Source organism: Anomaloglossus baeobatrachus, chromosome 2 (genome assembly GCF_048569485.1).
Source record: "Anomaloglossus baeobatrachus isolate aAnoBae1 chromosome 2, aAnoBae1.hap1, whole genome shotgun sequence".
Taxonomy (NCBI): domain Eukaryota; kingdom Metazoa; phylum Chordata; class Amphibia; order Anura; family Aromobatidae; genus Anomaloglossus; species Anomaloglossus baeobatrachus.
Window position 1 is genome coordinate 370022022 of NC_134354.1, and position 16946 is coordinate 370038967.

The window sequence follows — 16946 nt, forward strand, 5'->3', positions numbered from 1 at the left end:
AGCCACAGCCTTCCACTTGGATACACTGCGTCCTCATCGATTGGTTGGACAAGATCGCCTCTCCCATTGGATGAATCTCAAGCTGCATGGACAATGTTCATCCAAATGATGTGCATAGAAAGACTGAAGATATCTACATGGAGTCTGCAAGTCACAGACTAGACAATGGCTACTCAGGTAATTTACATTAGATTAGCAATACACACCTACATTACAATGAATGCTCTGAAGGGTCTGATCCCAAACAATAGCTAAGCAAACATGAGTTAGCACACATAAGAACAATAGTCTGGCTGAATGTTAAGAAACTTTAACCCATGAGAGGCATTGGGTGTCCATGTCGTCTCACCATCAACATAGAGTTTACAGGAAAAAAAAGAGGCATTCAAAGAAAAGAACAGGGTCCCTACAGTCAAACATGGTGGAGGTTCCCTGATGTTTTGGGGTTACTTTGCTGCCTCTGGCACTGGACTGCTTGACCGTGTGCATGGCATTATGAAGTCTGAAGACTACCAACAAATTTTGCAGCATAATGTAGGGCCCAGTGTGAGAAAGCTGGGTCTTCCTCAAAGGTCATGAGTCTTCCAGTAGGACAATGACCCAAAACACACTTCAAAAAGCACTAGAAAATGGTTTGATAGAAAGCACTGGAGACTACTAAAGTGGCCAGCAATGAGTCCAGACCTGAATCCCATAGAACACCTGGGGAGAGATCTCAAAATGGCAGTTTGGAGAAGGCACCCTTCAAATCTCAGGGACCTGGAGCAGTTTGCCAAAGAAGAATGGTCTAAAATTCCAGCAGAGCATTGTAAGAAACTCATTGATGGTTACCGGAAGTGGTTGTTCGCAGTTATTTTAGCTAAAGGTTGTGCAACCAAGTATTAGGCTAAGGGTGCCAATACTTTTGTCTGGCCCATTTTTGGAGTTTTGTGTGAAATGATCAATGACTTGATTTTTGTTTCATTCTCTTTTGTGTTTTTTCATTGCAGCAAAATAAATGAAGATAATAATACCAAAGAATTTGTGATTACAATCATTTTCAAGAAGAAACTGAGTATTATCTGACAGAATTGCAGGGGTGCCAATACTTTTGGCCAGCACTGTATATATGTATGAATGTGTAGCGCCGCTGAAACCATCAGGGTGCCAAAAGGTTCTTCATCCCCACCAGGATGCAGGGCCTACCCCCTTAGGGACCCAGAACCCCAGTGCCAGTAACTCCAAAACCCCAGGTAATCCCAGTTCTCCCCAACATTCCCCCATACAATGGTAATTAGTTAGGGTGGGACCAATGGATGGCCGCCTAGAGGTGGAGCCACGCCAGTCCACTAGTTGACCTGGTGGAGAGTTGTCAGGAAGACAGTAGTCAGAAGGAAGTCTGCAGTGAAAGGGAGCAGACACAGTCAGAACATGGGTGACTGTTGAAAGTGTCAGACAGCAGGAGTGTGAAGGTGGAAGCGAAGTGAAACCATGACTCAGGTTAACGGTGACCTGGTACCAAGGAGAAGTGGTTGCCGGTTGAGTACAGTGGAGTACTCCCGGAACTATGCACCGACGGGGTACAGGACCCTAGGACAGGAAAGACCTTCAAGCCGACCTGTTAACACCTGCACAGCAAAGGGCACCATCAAGGACCTTGATGACCCTAAAGAATCTGAAGACTCAGTAGCAAAGGGAGAACCGGGGACAGGACCAGAGACTTCAATTCCACAGGGTTCACGCTACCGTCAGACAGACAGAAGTGGACATGTGATGCCCCTGGATTATCAGGTCGTCACAGGGTATTGCACAATCTGCCCTCCCGTGCAGTATCCACCTCCTTCTTAGTTTTGGGTCGCTAACTATATGGTGTTGCCTACATCAGCTAATCAAACCCTAGATACACTCTGCATCACACCCACCAAACACACCAGTGGACGGCTTGAGTGGAATAGAGTCGCCCACCTGGGGGGGGTTGGAGAGGGGAGGTCAGGAGTGTCAAGAGTAGGGAGTTGAGTCTGGAAGTGAAAGAGAGAGGAGGTCAGGAGCAGGGCTCCTAGGAAGCAATCTAGGTAGCAGACGGTGGTCTGGGCCTAGAGTTGATGGACCCTCAGTCGCAGGGGATCGTGGCAAGGGGCACAGATCTGTTGATGAGGACAGCCGGCGGCCTTGCACCATCACCGGGCTGGGACCAAAGCACGACAGGGTACGTGGACCCTAGGTCGGGAGTAGCTTCAGGCAACCCGACAATTTACCCGAGGAGAACGAAGCCTTCAAGGTTCATTCCCACCCGCTCCAAAATCGGGGTACTAGCGCAGCGAGGGGATAGGACTTTCCACTCAAAACGGTCCAGAAAATCCCAAGCGTGAACCCTAAAACCAAACTCCCACACTTAGCCATAGTGGGAAGTGGGACCCGTCAGGTTTCATACTACCAGGACCAACAGTGAAGTAAACTTAGTGCCAGGAGGCAGGTCACGGATCACCAGGCAGCACCATTGGGGACGGGACCTGAACTAAGCTCCCCTCAGCGGCAGCGGTATCCAGAACTTTGGTTTATCCAGTTGTCGGTGTCAGCTTAATGGACTGAGTGAGTACGCAAGTGACCCCATTGCATCAAACGGCACTCGCCCACCATCACCAAGCTTCGGAGTATCCCCCTACCCGTGGAGGGTCACAACACCTGGCTGCCCCATTCCATCATCCCCGGATACTCCCAACTGCAGCGGTGGTACTCCTAATTACCACATACCACAGGTGGCGTCATGAACTCAATAACCTCCCTTGTAAATACCCCCCTTCATTTGAGTGGCCGCATGACCCTCGGGTCCAGAGACCCTCGAGCCACCGCGGATCCGGATCCGAGCAGCTCGTCTGCTGGCACGGGGGCGTCACAGACAAACCAAAGAACGGGGACCCCCAGTGTTCTATACCATGGGGACCCACTCACCAGAGACAGGTGCAGGGGAAGAAGGTACCAGAAAACCAGACTGACACTGGGACGATGGGGACCTGGAGGCGAAACCAGCCAGCCTCGGGCCACCAGTTACCATTCCAAGAAAAGTGAGTAAACCAGTTGCACTGAATACCTGTGTGGACTACCTTCTTCCGATGCCCACTGCACCATACACCCGCTGGCGCAAAACCCTACTTGCGGAGGGACTACCATACTAGTTGCCAATACCACCTGCCCCAGTAGAGACATTCTGCAGCTGCGGCTCCTTACACTTAGCTGCAACACCGCAAGTGGCGTCACGCATAAACTTATTCACCAATCCCCTGTAAATATCCCCATTACAAAAAGGTCCCAGGGCACGGAATCGGGTAACAGCTACCATCGTGACATTCCCAAGATGTACACTGCCCGGAACCGAGTACCCCATATCTTTGGGTGCTACAAATGTATGTCCACTAAAGGAATTTGCACCATCGCATGTACAATCACAAAACTTTGCACAGACACTCCATTTGACTCAGGGAACGTCGTAGACTATGTTTTGAGGGGAAATTTTAACCCTGTGCTTTACAGTTATTCGCCAAAAAACCTGCCTCCATTACAGTCAATGGAGCTGGGAAGCACTGTGCAGCCAGAACTTCAGAACAATGCGCAGCTACGCCATTAAATGGAATGTTGGCATGTCATAATGCAGACAAGGAAAGAGACAGACAGACAGGGAAAGAGACAGGCAGGGATAGAGACAGGCAGAGACAGACAGGGAAAGAGATAGAGAGACAGACAGGGAAAAAGGCAGATAGAGACAGACAGGGAAAGAGACAGACAGAGACAGACAGGGAAAGAGACCGACAGACAGAGACAGACAAAAAGATAGAGAGAGTTAGTCAGACAGAGAGGGAGACCGACAGAAACTGGGAGAGAGACGGAGACAGTTACTATCCCAGGCAATGCCTGGTACTACAGCTAGTTATTATTATAAGTTTAAAATTAGTCATAATACAGTTCAAGTTTAGACAGAGGAATAGCCTCAAAACTCTACAATCTTTTTTTATTTCTAATATACTCTTTAAATATGCAGCCCTGGAGCAGATTGCCAGGGACTGCTTGCTGCCTCCTTCTTGATGAAAACCAGCTTTCAATTCATCCATGGACCTCGGGCATTAACATGCAGCTTTAACTATGTAGCATTTACTACTGAATGCTGCTGCACAAGCAATGAAGGATCATATCCTGATGCTGATCAGTGCTTATGATGAAGGCAGCAGTCACAGTCTCCTATGTGATGTATATACAACAGTCTGTGTTTCCTATATGCTGTATATACCCCAGTCCCCGTGTCTCCTATGTGATGCATATATACCAGTTCCAGTGTCTTCTATGTGCTGCATATATTAGACCCAGTGTATCCTATTTAATGTACACAGCAGTCTGTGTCTCCTATGTGATGTATATGCAGAAATCTCATAGTCTCCTATGTGATGTATGTACAGCAGTCCCAGTGTCTCCTATTTGATGTATATACAGCAGTCTCAGTGTCTCCTATGTTATGTGTAGACAGAAGTCTCAGTGTCTATTTGATAGATTTACACCAGTCTCAGTGTGTTCTATGTAATGTATACACAGTAGGCTTGGTGTATCCTATGTGATATTTACCTCACCCCTCCCTGCTTTAGTTCTATAAATATCACGCTAGCAATGATGAATTTCCCACTTTGAGGACACATGCAGTGTAATATCCATCTGTGTTTGGAATAATTTACTACAGCGACCAGTTCTTTATAAAATTTATCATCACAATGTGTCAACTACGCTTCAGACCAATGCAAACCTATAAAAGCAGATGCAAATAGCAACATCATCAATATTATTATTATAGCACCATTAATTTCATGGCACTTTACATATGAAAAGGGGTATACATAAATACATAATAGGGACAAGTACAATAATCATGAACAATACAAGGCACAGGCTGGTACAGGAGGGGAGAGAACCCTACCTGCGAGGGCTCACAGTCTACAAGGGATAAATGAGGATACAGTAGGTGACGGTAGAGATGGTCATGTAGCGCTATAGTGGACTGAAGGTTAACAAAGGTTGTAGGCTTGTCGGAAGAGGTGTGACTTCAGGTTCCTTTTGAAGCTTTCCAAGTTAGGTGAGAGTATGATATGTAGGGGCAGAGAGTTCCAGAGTATAGGGGATGAACGACAGAAATCTTGTATGCGATTGTGGGAGGAGGAGATAAGAGAGGAGTAGAGAAGGAGATCTTGTGAGGATCGGAGGTTAAGTGCAGGTAAGAACCAGGAGACTAGATCATAGATGTATGGAGGAGAAAGGTTGTGGGTGGCTTTGTATGTCATGGTTAAGGTTTTGAACTGGAGTTGTTGGGCAATGGGAAGCCAGCGAAGGGATTGGCAGTGAGTAGAGGTCGGGGAATAGTCGAGGGGACAGGTGGATTAGCCGGGCAGGCATAGTTTAGAATAGATTGTAGGGGTGCAAGAATGTTCAAAGGGAGGCTATAGAGCAGAGGGTTGTAGTAGTACAGATAGGAGATAATCAGGGCATGCACTGGTGTTTTTGCTACTTTTTGGTTAAGGAGTGTACAAATCTGGGAAATATTTTTGAGTTGTACTTGGCAGGAGGTGAAGATGGCTTGGATATATGACTTGAAGGAGAGAGCAGAGTCGAGAATTACCCCCAGGCAACGAGTGTGCGGAACTGGGGAGAGTGAGCAGCCATCAACTTTAATGGATAGGTCTGTTGGAGGGGTAAAACAAGGAGGAAAGATAAGGAATTCCTCAAAGTAACAAAGAAAAAATTCTGGCACCACCCAATTGCTCAGTATCACAGAAAAAAAAACAACAAATGGTAGAAAAAAAGAGGATGTGGTACAACACATGTGGAAAAAAAAGTCACATGACATTCAAGAAGAAATATAGAAAATCAGATTGCACTCACTATCCATAAAATACATCTTTATTCAGAGTACTGTCACGCTCCCCAGCTCCCCTGTCACGCTCTCCGGCTCCCCTGCCATGCTCCCCGGCTCCCCTGCCACGCTCCCCGGCTCCCCTGCCTCGCTCCCCGGCTCCTCTGCCAGGCGTCCCCCGCTCCACAGCCTCCATGCCCCATCACCTGCGGTCCCCAGGCAGCCCGGTCCCCGCTCCCGGTGCCCGTCGGCAACTCTGCTCCAGCCCGGCTCTCCTGCCTCCTGTTCACCGCTCCCTGCTCTGGCTTCTGGCACCCGGGCCTCGCGCATGCGCATTAGGGCGCGCGCGTGGTCATTGACCCTCTCTTAAAGGGCCAGTGTCCTTCAACAGGATATTGAAGAATCAGGTACAGGGTATATAGGGAGATCCTTTCCAAGTGGGCGGGGCCTGTTCTTCGTGTTTTGCTAAGCTAGGAGTCAGGTCTCCTTGTGTCTTCTGGTATACTTACCTATCTCTCTCCTAGAGCCGCTCCTGCCTCGCCAACCGGTCCTGACGATACCCGAACCCCGAACGGTGACGGTCTGCCATCCCGTCAGTTCATACCATCTCCGATCCCTGTGGTGACCCGTCTTCTCGCTCCATCGGTTCCGGACTCTGCCTGTCGTCATCTCGGCCTCCGAACCTGAGCTCCGTCACCCGGACTACCTTCAGTGACTCCGTGGTCCCAGGGACTTCTACACTCCACTCCTCTGAACGGACTGTCCTGCTACCAGTAGTGCTCCGGCTACTGGGCACCTTGCCTTTGGTGAGGTGTTCAGCCCAGTGGATCCACCTCCTGGGTCTGCCCGTCCACCTGGCCCTAACAAGTACATTTCGTGTGCTCCACCTGTAGAAGCGTGTGGAGCATTCAAGGTGTAGATGGAGAATAGCAGGGGTCCAAGAACCGAACATTGGGGGACGCCGAAAGGGGACGAGACGAGAAAGTGTTGTAAGAGTAGGAGACACTGAAAGTTTGGTCGGTTAGGTATGAGGAGATCCAAGATATGGACAAGTCTATGATGCTTAGAGATGAGAGAATCTGTAGTATAAGGGAACCATTATTCACTGTATCGAAGGCAGAGGACAGGTCCAGGAGGAGCAGGACAGAGCAGTGTCATTTGGCTTTGGAAGTTAGTAGGTCATTGGGGACTTTAGAAGGGGCAGTTTCAGTGGAATGGTGCAGTTAAAAGCCAGATTGTAATCGGTCAAAGAGGAAGTAGGTGGAGAGGTGGGAGGACAGTTCAAGATGGCCATGCTATAGGGCGGCACGGTGGCTCAGTGGTTAGCACTGCAGCCTTGCAGCGCTGGAGTCCTGAGTTCATATCCCACAAGTATAACATCTGCAAGGAGTTTGTATGTTCTCCCTCTGTTTGCATGGGTTTCCTCCAGGGTCTCCGGTTTCCTCCCACACTCCAAAATCATACAGATAGGGAATTTAGATTGTGAGCCCCAATGGGGACAGTGTGAATGATGTATGTAAAGCGCTGCAGAATATGTTAGCGCTATATAAAAATAAAGATTTTTTTTTATTTTTGCTGTTTCAGTAGTTTAGAGGCATAGGGGAGAGGTGATATGGGGCGATAGCTCGACACAGAGGATGGTTCAAGGAAGGACTTTTTGAGGATGGGTGTGACCGAAGCATGTTTAATGCATGACAGGAATACACCAGTTTTTAGTGATAAATTGAAGATATAGGGTGGGGACGAAGGCTGTAGAGAGGTTGGGGATGAGGTGAGACAGGAGCGGGTCAAGTGCATGTGGTGAGATGTGATCTTAAGAGTAGATATGAAAGCTGATCTATCATGTTGGAGAAGCTGGACTTGGATGAAGAGGGATGAGTAGTTATGATGAAGAGCTGTGGAGATTGTTGGCCAAAGCCTATTCTGATATTTTCAATCTGCTTGAAGAAAGAGGCAAAGTCTTTGAGATGAGAGGAGAAGGAGGAGGTGCCAGGGGACAGAGGAGAAAATTAAAAGTGTTGAATAGCTGTTTAGGGCTGAGAGATAGGGAGGATATGAGAGATAAGAAGTAGGTTTGTTTGGCAGTGGTGAATGTGGCCTTGAATTTGGTGAAGTAATGTTTGTAAGCAATGAATGGCCCATTGGAATGAGACCTCTTCCATCTCTGCTCAGCAAACATTAAAGCCCACCTTTTTCTTTAGTCGGTTGGTATGCCAGGGTTGTCTGTTGGATGTGTGTGTGTTTTCGTATGCGTGAGGGAGGTGGCCAAATCAAGACCTGTAGTTATTATGATGTTATATAAAGTGGCAGCAGCATCTGCATCTTGTAAGAAAGCGATGTCTGCAAGAAGGAAAAGAGACAGAGAGTGTGTAAATCAAGATTTTTGAGATTTCTGCGAAGGTGTGTATGTTTGTGGGGTGGGAATTGTGTACTAGGAGAAGAGAGAGAATAGAATATAAGTAGGTTATGGTGAGACAGGGGGAGAAGTGAGTTTGAGACGTTAGATAGGGAACAAAGGCGGGTGAAGATGAGCTCCAGCGTGTGGCCATCTTTGTGAGTAGCTACAAAGGACCATAGAGTGAGGCCAAATGAGGAAGTGAGTGTTACAAGTTTAGAGACAGATGAGTGGGAGGTGTCAATGGGAATGTTGATGTCCCCCATGAGTATAGTGGGGATGTCAGTGGAAAGGAAATGTAGTAGCTAGGTGGAAAAGTGATCAAGAAGGGTAGTGGCTTGCCCTAGGGGCAGTAAATGACAGCCAGTTGGAGGGGGAGTAGATGTGGTCAGAGTGCACCTCAAAACCCCAATACCTCCTAACATCACAGCCTCATCAAATAGATACAGTTCCAGTCATTACTTTAGGGGTGAGTTGATATAAATTATAAGTTCATAATTTTTGTTTGGCCCATGAATGATGTTATAAATATTCAAATGGCCCTTGGCAGATAAAAGGATTCCTACCAATGCATTAGCCAAACAAGACAAATATTATTACCGATGTTTTGTCTTATAGGAAAGCAGGCCTATTCCCAAAGAATGAGGCACTATTGTATTTCTTATTTTATACTTAGTTTTTCCAATATTTTAGCTTAAGTTAACAATGAAATTAGTACATGAAGCAAAAATTTACATAACCTCTAGCAGAATGATTATATATCATAACCAACTAAACCTTCAGGGAGAAAAGATAGAATTATAAAAGTGCCACACACGTATACCTATACATTCATAACAGTGTAATTACTATCGTCATATAACTCATTTTATTATAACTGTGATCATGAATGTACTTTTCCTTAGGTTTATCCAAAGCAATACATAGAAATGTAAGCTTTTCATGTTCCCTATTGTCACTATATTGCATCTAAAGAGGGAACACTGCTGAGTCTTGAGCCAGTTGTTGCAGATTATTCATAGGAGCACTGTGAACAAGTTAGAATAGTCATACCTAGTTAAGTTATACCGTAGTTCACAGCCAGCAACTATGTCAGAAATTTAACTCCATGCCAACAAGCTGTTCACAAAAGACTCTGAATTTTGATAGGAACCATATATGGGCTCCTTAGTATGAACTCCATAGCAGAGTGTATATGAACAATTCTTCTTACAAGGCTGTGAACAGTGTGCATATTCGTGCATTTACACATGCCGAATTCAGCCCATCAATGTAGAAGGGCAGATTAACAATACAAAAAAGTAATTCTGCACTTCTATGCACAGGCCGACAATTAATGATGGAGCCAGGAACATCACTAATCTGTTCATTCTCTTCTCATATCAGAATTATGGTATCAATAGCACCTCATTCATCGTATGATCACCAGCATGTTTGCACCAGTGGATAATCGGGAATGAATTTTCCTACAAATGCTTGTTTGCTGATTATCTACTAGGGTAAATGCATTCCAACTATTAAATGGCAAACTTGGGAATTTGTGTTATCTATTACATGAACTTTCTCTACCAAAATATTCCACCAAATAATCGTTTATATAAGCCTAGCTACTGAAACGTCAAGAACAGGCCATTTTTAGTTCCATGTGCATGACAAAACAGACCACACAGGAATATGTGAACCATGTCCAGCATAGACATGTTGAAATGCCCCAGAATTCTGCATGCAATATATCGAATAGACTTTTATTAGCCTAGAGATTTCCAGTTGTACTGTATTACCATAATGGAACTCCTGCTCCTTATGTTTAATAAAAGGGAACTCAATATAGAGCAGTGAAAATGTAATTTTTTTTCCACCAAAATGTTGCTTTAGCCCCAATTTTTTCATTATCATAAGGGTAGCAGGAGAAAATTGACCTTACAATCTGTTGTGCAATGTTTTCTCCTGAGAATGCCAATACCATATACAGTATGTAATAGACAACTACTGTTTGGGTGCATGGCAAGGCTTGGAAAGTAAGAAGCATCTTTTGACTTTTGGAATGCAAACTTGGCTGGAATAGATAGTGGACACCATGTTGCGTTTGTACAGTCATGGCCAAACGTTTTGAGAATGACACCAAAATTATATTTTCACATGATCTGTTGCCCTCTGGTTTTTAGTTGTGTTTGTCTGATGTTTACATCACATACAGAAATATATAATGCAATCATATTATGAGTACCAAAAGGTTATATTGACAATTAGAATGAGTTAATGCAGGAAGTCAATATTTGCAGTGTTGACCCTTCTTCTTCAGGACCTCTGCAATTCTCCCTGGCATGCTCTCAATCAACTTCTGGACCAAATCCTGACTGATAGCTGTCCATTCTTGCATAAGCAATGCTTGCAGTTTGCCAGAATTTGTTGGTTTTTGTTTATCTACCCGTCTCTTGATGATTGCCCACAAGTTCTCAATGGGATTAAGATCTGGGGAGTTTCCAGGCCATGGACCCAAAATCTCTATGTTTTGTTCCATGAGACATTTAGTGATCACCTTTGCTTTATGGCAAGGCGCTCCATCATGCTGGAAAAGGCATTGTTGGGCGCCAAACTGCTCTTGGACAGTTGGGAGAAGTTGCTCTTAGAGGACATTCTGGTACCATTCTTTATTCATGGCTGTGTTTTTAGGCAAGACTGTGAGTGAGCCGATTCCCTTGGCTGAGAAGCAACCCCACACATGAATCGTTTCAGGATGCTTAACAGTTGGCATGAGACAAGACTGGTGGTAGCGCTCACCTCTTCTTCTCCTAATAAGCTGTTTTCCTGATGTCCCAAACAATCGAAAAGGGGATTCATCTGAGAAAATGACTTTACCCTAGTCCTCAGCAGTCCACTCCCTGTACCTTTTGCAGAATATCAGTCGGTCCCTGATGTTTTTTCTGGAGAGAAGTGGCTTTTTTGCTGCCCTCCTTGAAACCAGGCCTTGCTCAAGCAGTCTCCACCTCACAGTGCGTGCAGAAGCACTCACACCAGCCTGCTGCCATTGCTGAGCTAGCTCGGCACTGCTGGTAGTCCGATCCCGCAGCTGAAACAGTTTTAAGATACAGTCCTGGCGTTTGCTGGTCCTTCTTGGGCGCCCTGGAGCCTTTTTCGCAACAATGGAAGCTGTCTCCTTGAAGTTCTTGATGATGCGATATATTGTTGACTGAGGTGCAATCTTTGCAGCTGCGATACTCTTCCCTGTTAGGCCATTTTTGTGCAGAGCAATGATGGCTGTACGTGTTTCTTTACAGATAAACATGGTTAACTGAAGAGAAACAATGATACCAAGCACCAGCCTCCTTTTAAAGTGTCCAGTTATGTCATTCTTACTTAATCATGACTGATTGATCGCCAGCCCTGTCCTCATCAATACCCACACCTGTGTTAATGGAACAATCACTAAAACAATGTTAGCTGCTCCTTTTAAGGCAGGAATGCAATGATGTTGAAATGTGTTTTGGGGGTTGAAGTTCATTTTCTTAGCCAATATTGACTTTGCAAGTAATTGTTGTTAAGCTGATCACTCTTTATGACATTCTGGAGTATATGCAAATTGCCAATAGAAAAACTTAAGCAGTAGACTTTGTAAAAATTAATATTTGTAGCATTCTCAAAACTTTTGGCCATGACTGTAGAGCCCCTGATGTGCTTAACTAGTGGAAACCACCCCAGTAAACCCATTTTGTAAACTAGACACCTCAAGAATTTATGTAGAGGTGTTCTGAGCACCCAAAACTCCCAGATGCTCCACAGCATTTGGTGCTTCTACGTGATCATAATAGCAGAAGCCTATTGGAGATTGAGTCCAAAATTGATGGACTTTTATCTACTATTAAGAATAATCTATCAGTAGAGGCCTTACAGAATTTCAATGATGATATAAATCTCGAGTCCCAAAGATGTGAAAAGGAGGTAATGGATTATAAGACTAAAAAGTTTCAAAGAGACATACAGTGCTGGCCAAAAGTATTGACACCCCTGCAATTCTGTCAGATAATACTCAGTTTCTTCTTGAAAATGATTGCAATCACAAATTCTTGGTATTATTATCTTCATTTAATTTGCTTGCAATGAAAAAACACAAAAGAGAATGAAACAAAAATCAAGTCATTGATCATTTCACACAAAACTCCAAAAATGGGCCAGACAAAAGCATTGGCACCCTTAGGCTAATACTTGATTGCACAACCTTCAGCCAAAATAACTGAACAACTGCTTCCAGTAACCATCAATGAGTTTCTTTCAATGCTCTGCTGGAATTTTAGACCATTCTTCTTTGGCAAACTGCTCCAGGTCCCTGAGATTTGAAGGGTGCCTTCTCCAAACTGCCATTTTGAGATCTCTCCCCAGGTGTTCTATGGGATTCAGGTGGGGACTCATTGCTGGCCACTTTAGTAGTCTCCAGTGCTTTCTAGCAAACCATTTTTTAGTGCTTTTTGAAGTGTGTTTTGGGTCATTGTCCTACTGGAAGACTCATGACCTTTGAGGAAGACCCAGCTTTCTCACACTGGGCCCTATATTATGCTGCAAAATTTGTTGGTAGTCTTCAGACTTCATAATGCCATGCACACGGTCAAGTAGTCCAGTGCCAGAGGCAGCAAAGCAACCCCAAAACATCAGGGAACCTCCGCCATGTTTGACTGTAGAGACCGTGTTATTTTCTTTGAATGCCTCTTTTTTTCCTGTAAACTCTATGTTGATGGCTTTTTCCAAAAAGCTCTACTTTTGTCTCATCTGACCAAAGAACATTCTTCCAAAACGTTTTAGGCTTTCTCAGGTAAGTTTTGGCAAACTCCAGCCTGGCTTTTTTATGTCTCGGGGTAAGAAGTGGGGTCTTCCTGGGTATCCTACCATACAGTCCCTTTTCATTCAGACACCGACGGATAGTACAAGTTGACACTGTTGTACCCTCGGACTGCAGGGCAGCTTGAACTTGTTTGGATGTTAGCAGAGGTTCTTTATCCACCATCCACACAATCTTGCGTTGAAATCTCTCGTCAATTTTTCTTTTCCTTCCACATCTAGGGAGGTTATCCACAGTGCCATGGGCTTTAAACTTCTTTATGACACTGCGCACCGTAGACACAGGAACTTTCAGGTCTTTGGAGATGGACTTGTAGCCTTGAGATTGCTCATGCTTCCTCACAATTTGGATTCTCAAGTCCTCAGACAGTTCTTTGGTCTTCTTTATCTTCTCCATGTTCAATGTGGTACACACAAGGACACAGGACAGAGGTTGAGTCAACTTTAATCCATATCAACTGGCTGCAAGTGTGATTTAGTTATTGCCAACACCTGTTAGGTGCCAGAGGTAAGTTACAGGTGCTGTTAATTACACAAATTAGAGAAGCATCACATGATTTTTCAAACAGTGCCAATACTTTTGTCCATCCGCTTTTTTTATGTTTGGTGTGGAATTATATCCAATTTGGCATAATGACAATTTTTTTTTTTTCATTGAAGACAAATTAAATGAAGATAATAATAGCAAAGAATTTGTGATTGCAATCATTTTCAAGAAGAAACTGAGTATTATCTGACAGAATTGCAGGGGTGCCAATACTTTTGGCCAGCACTGTAGCTGATAAACAGAACAACTGAATTTATAGGTGGAAATCTAGTGCTGCAAGAGTACGTTCTCAAACCCATACTGGCTCTAAAGTACAGTCTAGGTCTACATTATTGAGATCAGGCTGCTCCATGGATGATGGATGACACCCAATCTGTGATATCCGAGAGTCTGAGTAATACTGAAGATGATGGTGGGATCATTACCAGGAGCGGACAGAAAAACTTGGGGTTTTTCAAGTCTAGCTCTGGAAAATCCTCAGATGGAAAAGGAAAAAACAAGGTACAGGTAATAAATCTATCCACCCACATTCTCTCGGAAGCACAGATCGAGGTCCTGTCCTTGGGGTTGACTTTTTCTCCTACAAACTCATTTTATTATTTTACAGCATTGAAAGATCAATACCTTTTTTCAAGGAAGCTCATTTTGAAGAAGCTCCATAATAAAAAATCTTGTGGCCCTGTTGTTATGAGCGATTTAGAGCGGGAAGCTTTTGTAGCACTAGAGAAACTCCTTTTGGAACAATCCATTGATCAAGGTACGTCTCCCACCATTCTCCATTTTTCGTCGTCACGATTTCCCCCTTTGCCAGTTTGCCCAGAAGTTGAAGTTTTCACAAAACTTGTAATGGAAGATTTCAAAACAATATCTACACGTCGTAGGCATGATAATCTTACAAGTATACAGAGGGAGGTCTTGAATGAACTTCAACAATTTGATGATGTGGTATTCAAGGCAGCTGACAAGGGGGGTAATATTGTGATTTGGCCTACTTTACAGTATGAAAAGGAGGTGTTCAGACAGCTTAAGGATAGGGAGACGTATTAATTGGATTATTGGATTATAATCCTACCAATTCTTTTTCATGCAAATTACAAAAGATTCTTATCAAAGCCCATGATTCGGGCATTATTTCTAAAAATATGCTAGATGGCCTCACTGTAAGATTTCCTAGGGTACCAACACTATATCTCCTCCCCAAAATTCGCAAGGATGCCGTTAACTCTCCTGGCCATCCGATCGTGTCTGGGATTGATGGACTCTGTGAACCTGTAACGCTTGCCTGGAGCCACAGACTGAGACGGGTTGTAATGGACAGGCTAGAGGGAAGCCACTCACCAAGCAGGACCCCCAGAACCCTGAAACCCTTTAACCCCTATACTGGGATTTGGAATTACACAGGGCCCTGGAGATCACTACCTGTGGAAGGCTGCAGTCCGAGAGAGTAGTAGTCAGGCAGGGTCAAACCAGGAATTGTGTCACACTCCCGGTGTCCCAGAAGCGCTCCTTAACCACTGGTCCAGTCTCACCATCACTGCACCGCTCTGTACCCACTGATCCGGCTTCACCGTCATTGCACTGCTCCTTAACCACTGATCCAGTCCACGTGTCCACCGGTTATGGCTGCCGCTCCCGCTTGTGCTCTCCTGCGTCCTGCTCCTGGTCTCATGAGTCTGACTCTGAGTCTTAGCCACATTTTTCTGTATAGGACCGGGCTGCGCCCACTCTCCTGGTCTTATAGGCCCAGCACACCTGCAGCAGGAAATGACATGAGGCTGTGCTGGGTATATAAGACTGGCCTTTCCATGTGGGCGGGGCCTGATCAATGTGTCTTGTAGCATAGTCTTATGAGCTAGGTGCTCAGGCCCCCTGGTGCCGTGTCCTGTAAACTTCTTGTCTTTGCTCCCTGGTACCTGTGCCTGTTTCCTATACTGTCCTAAAGAACTCCGTGACCCTGGTGACCTGGTTATACCTTTCCCTGCCACACCAGTGCTCCGGCTGCCGTGTACCCTGCCCTCCGGTGGGGTGCATGGTCCAGTGGATCCACCTCCTGGGCCTACCAGTCCTCCCGGCCCTGACAAATTGCAGAACAGGGACAGAATCGGCAGGCAAGGGCGTAATCAGAAAACGAAGCAAATCCGAAGCAAAACGAAGCAAAAAGGTCAAATCCGGATCGGGCAGCGAGGTACATAAACAGCAGGCAGGAGAGGTAGTCAGGAACAAGCAGAAGTCAGAACACCAGACTCACAAAACAGAACAGGGCGGAACAGGAACCAGAATATGAGAACTATCTCTGGCAGTGGTCAGCAGACAGGAGGGGAATTAAGAAGGGTGTGGTGTCTTCCCATTGATTGTAGCTAAATGATGGTTACTTCAGCTGGAAGACACACGCCACCTATAGTCAGCCAGTGGTACTGCAGCTCCCAAGGAAACCCAGCCCTGTGGATGAGCGTAGCCTGCACCCACCGGCGCCACTGGCATCGACTCCTCTCCCATCACCAGCACTATCCACGGCAGGAACACGGCGTCGCCTGGCGATCGGAGCAGAAGTCGCTGGAGCGGACTCTGGTGGTGACATAACAGAACTTGTGTGTAGATTCATTGACTTCTATTTAAGACCCTTGGTTGAATTATTACGCCAAATACACGACGGACGTGCTCACGAGGGATGACGGCATCTCAATGGAGGATGATTTAATTTTTGGACGTTTAATCGCTGTATACCTGCATATGTCATAAAGATGGTATTCGGGCAGTTTGTTTCTTCCTTGAAATGTCCAGTCAGGATCCTAGTCTGAACAAACTTGTAGTCGAGCTGCTAAACTTTGCCCTGTCACATAATTTTTTCACCTTCAAAGATGTATATTATCTTCAGAAGCGCGGCACTGCGATGGGCGCAGTCTGTGCACCTTCGTACGCTAACCTGTTCCTGGGGTTCTGGGAGAGACAGGTGTTTGGCGACAAGGGTGTCCAGGCCGCTGCCTGGGCACAGTGCTGGATAAGATACATTGATGATATTCTGATGTTTTGGCAGGGCACGGTGGAGCAGCTTGACTCGTTCGTTCAGTGTCTAAATTCTAATGTATATACCATCAAGCTTACATATAAATATAGCTCTTGTCGTATTGATTTCCTAGATATCAATTTGGAGGTGGATGGTAAACAATGGGTGCAAACGGATGTCTTCCACAAATCTACATCGGTAAATGCCCTACTCATGCCTCCTCTGGACATACGAGATCTACATTTAGCGTTAACCCGACTGGACAATTTTTACAGATGAGACGAATCTGCTCTTCTGACATTAAATT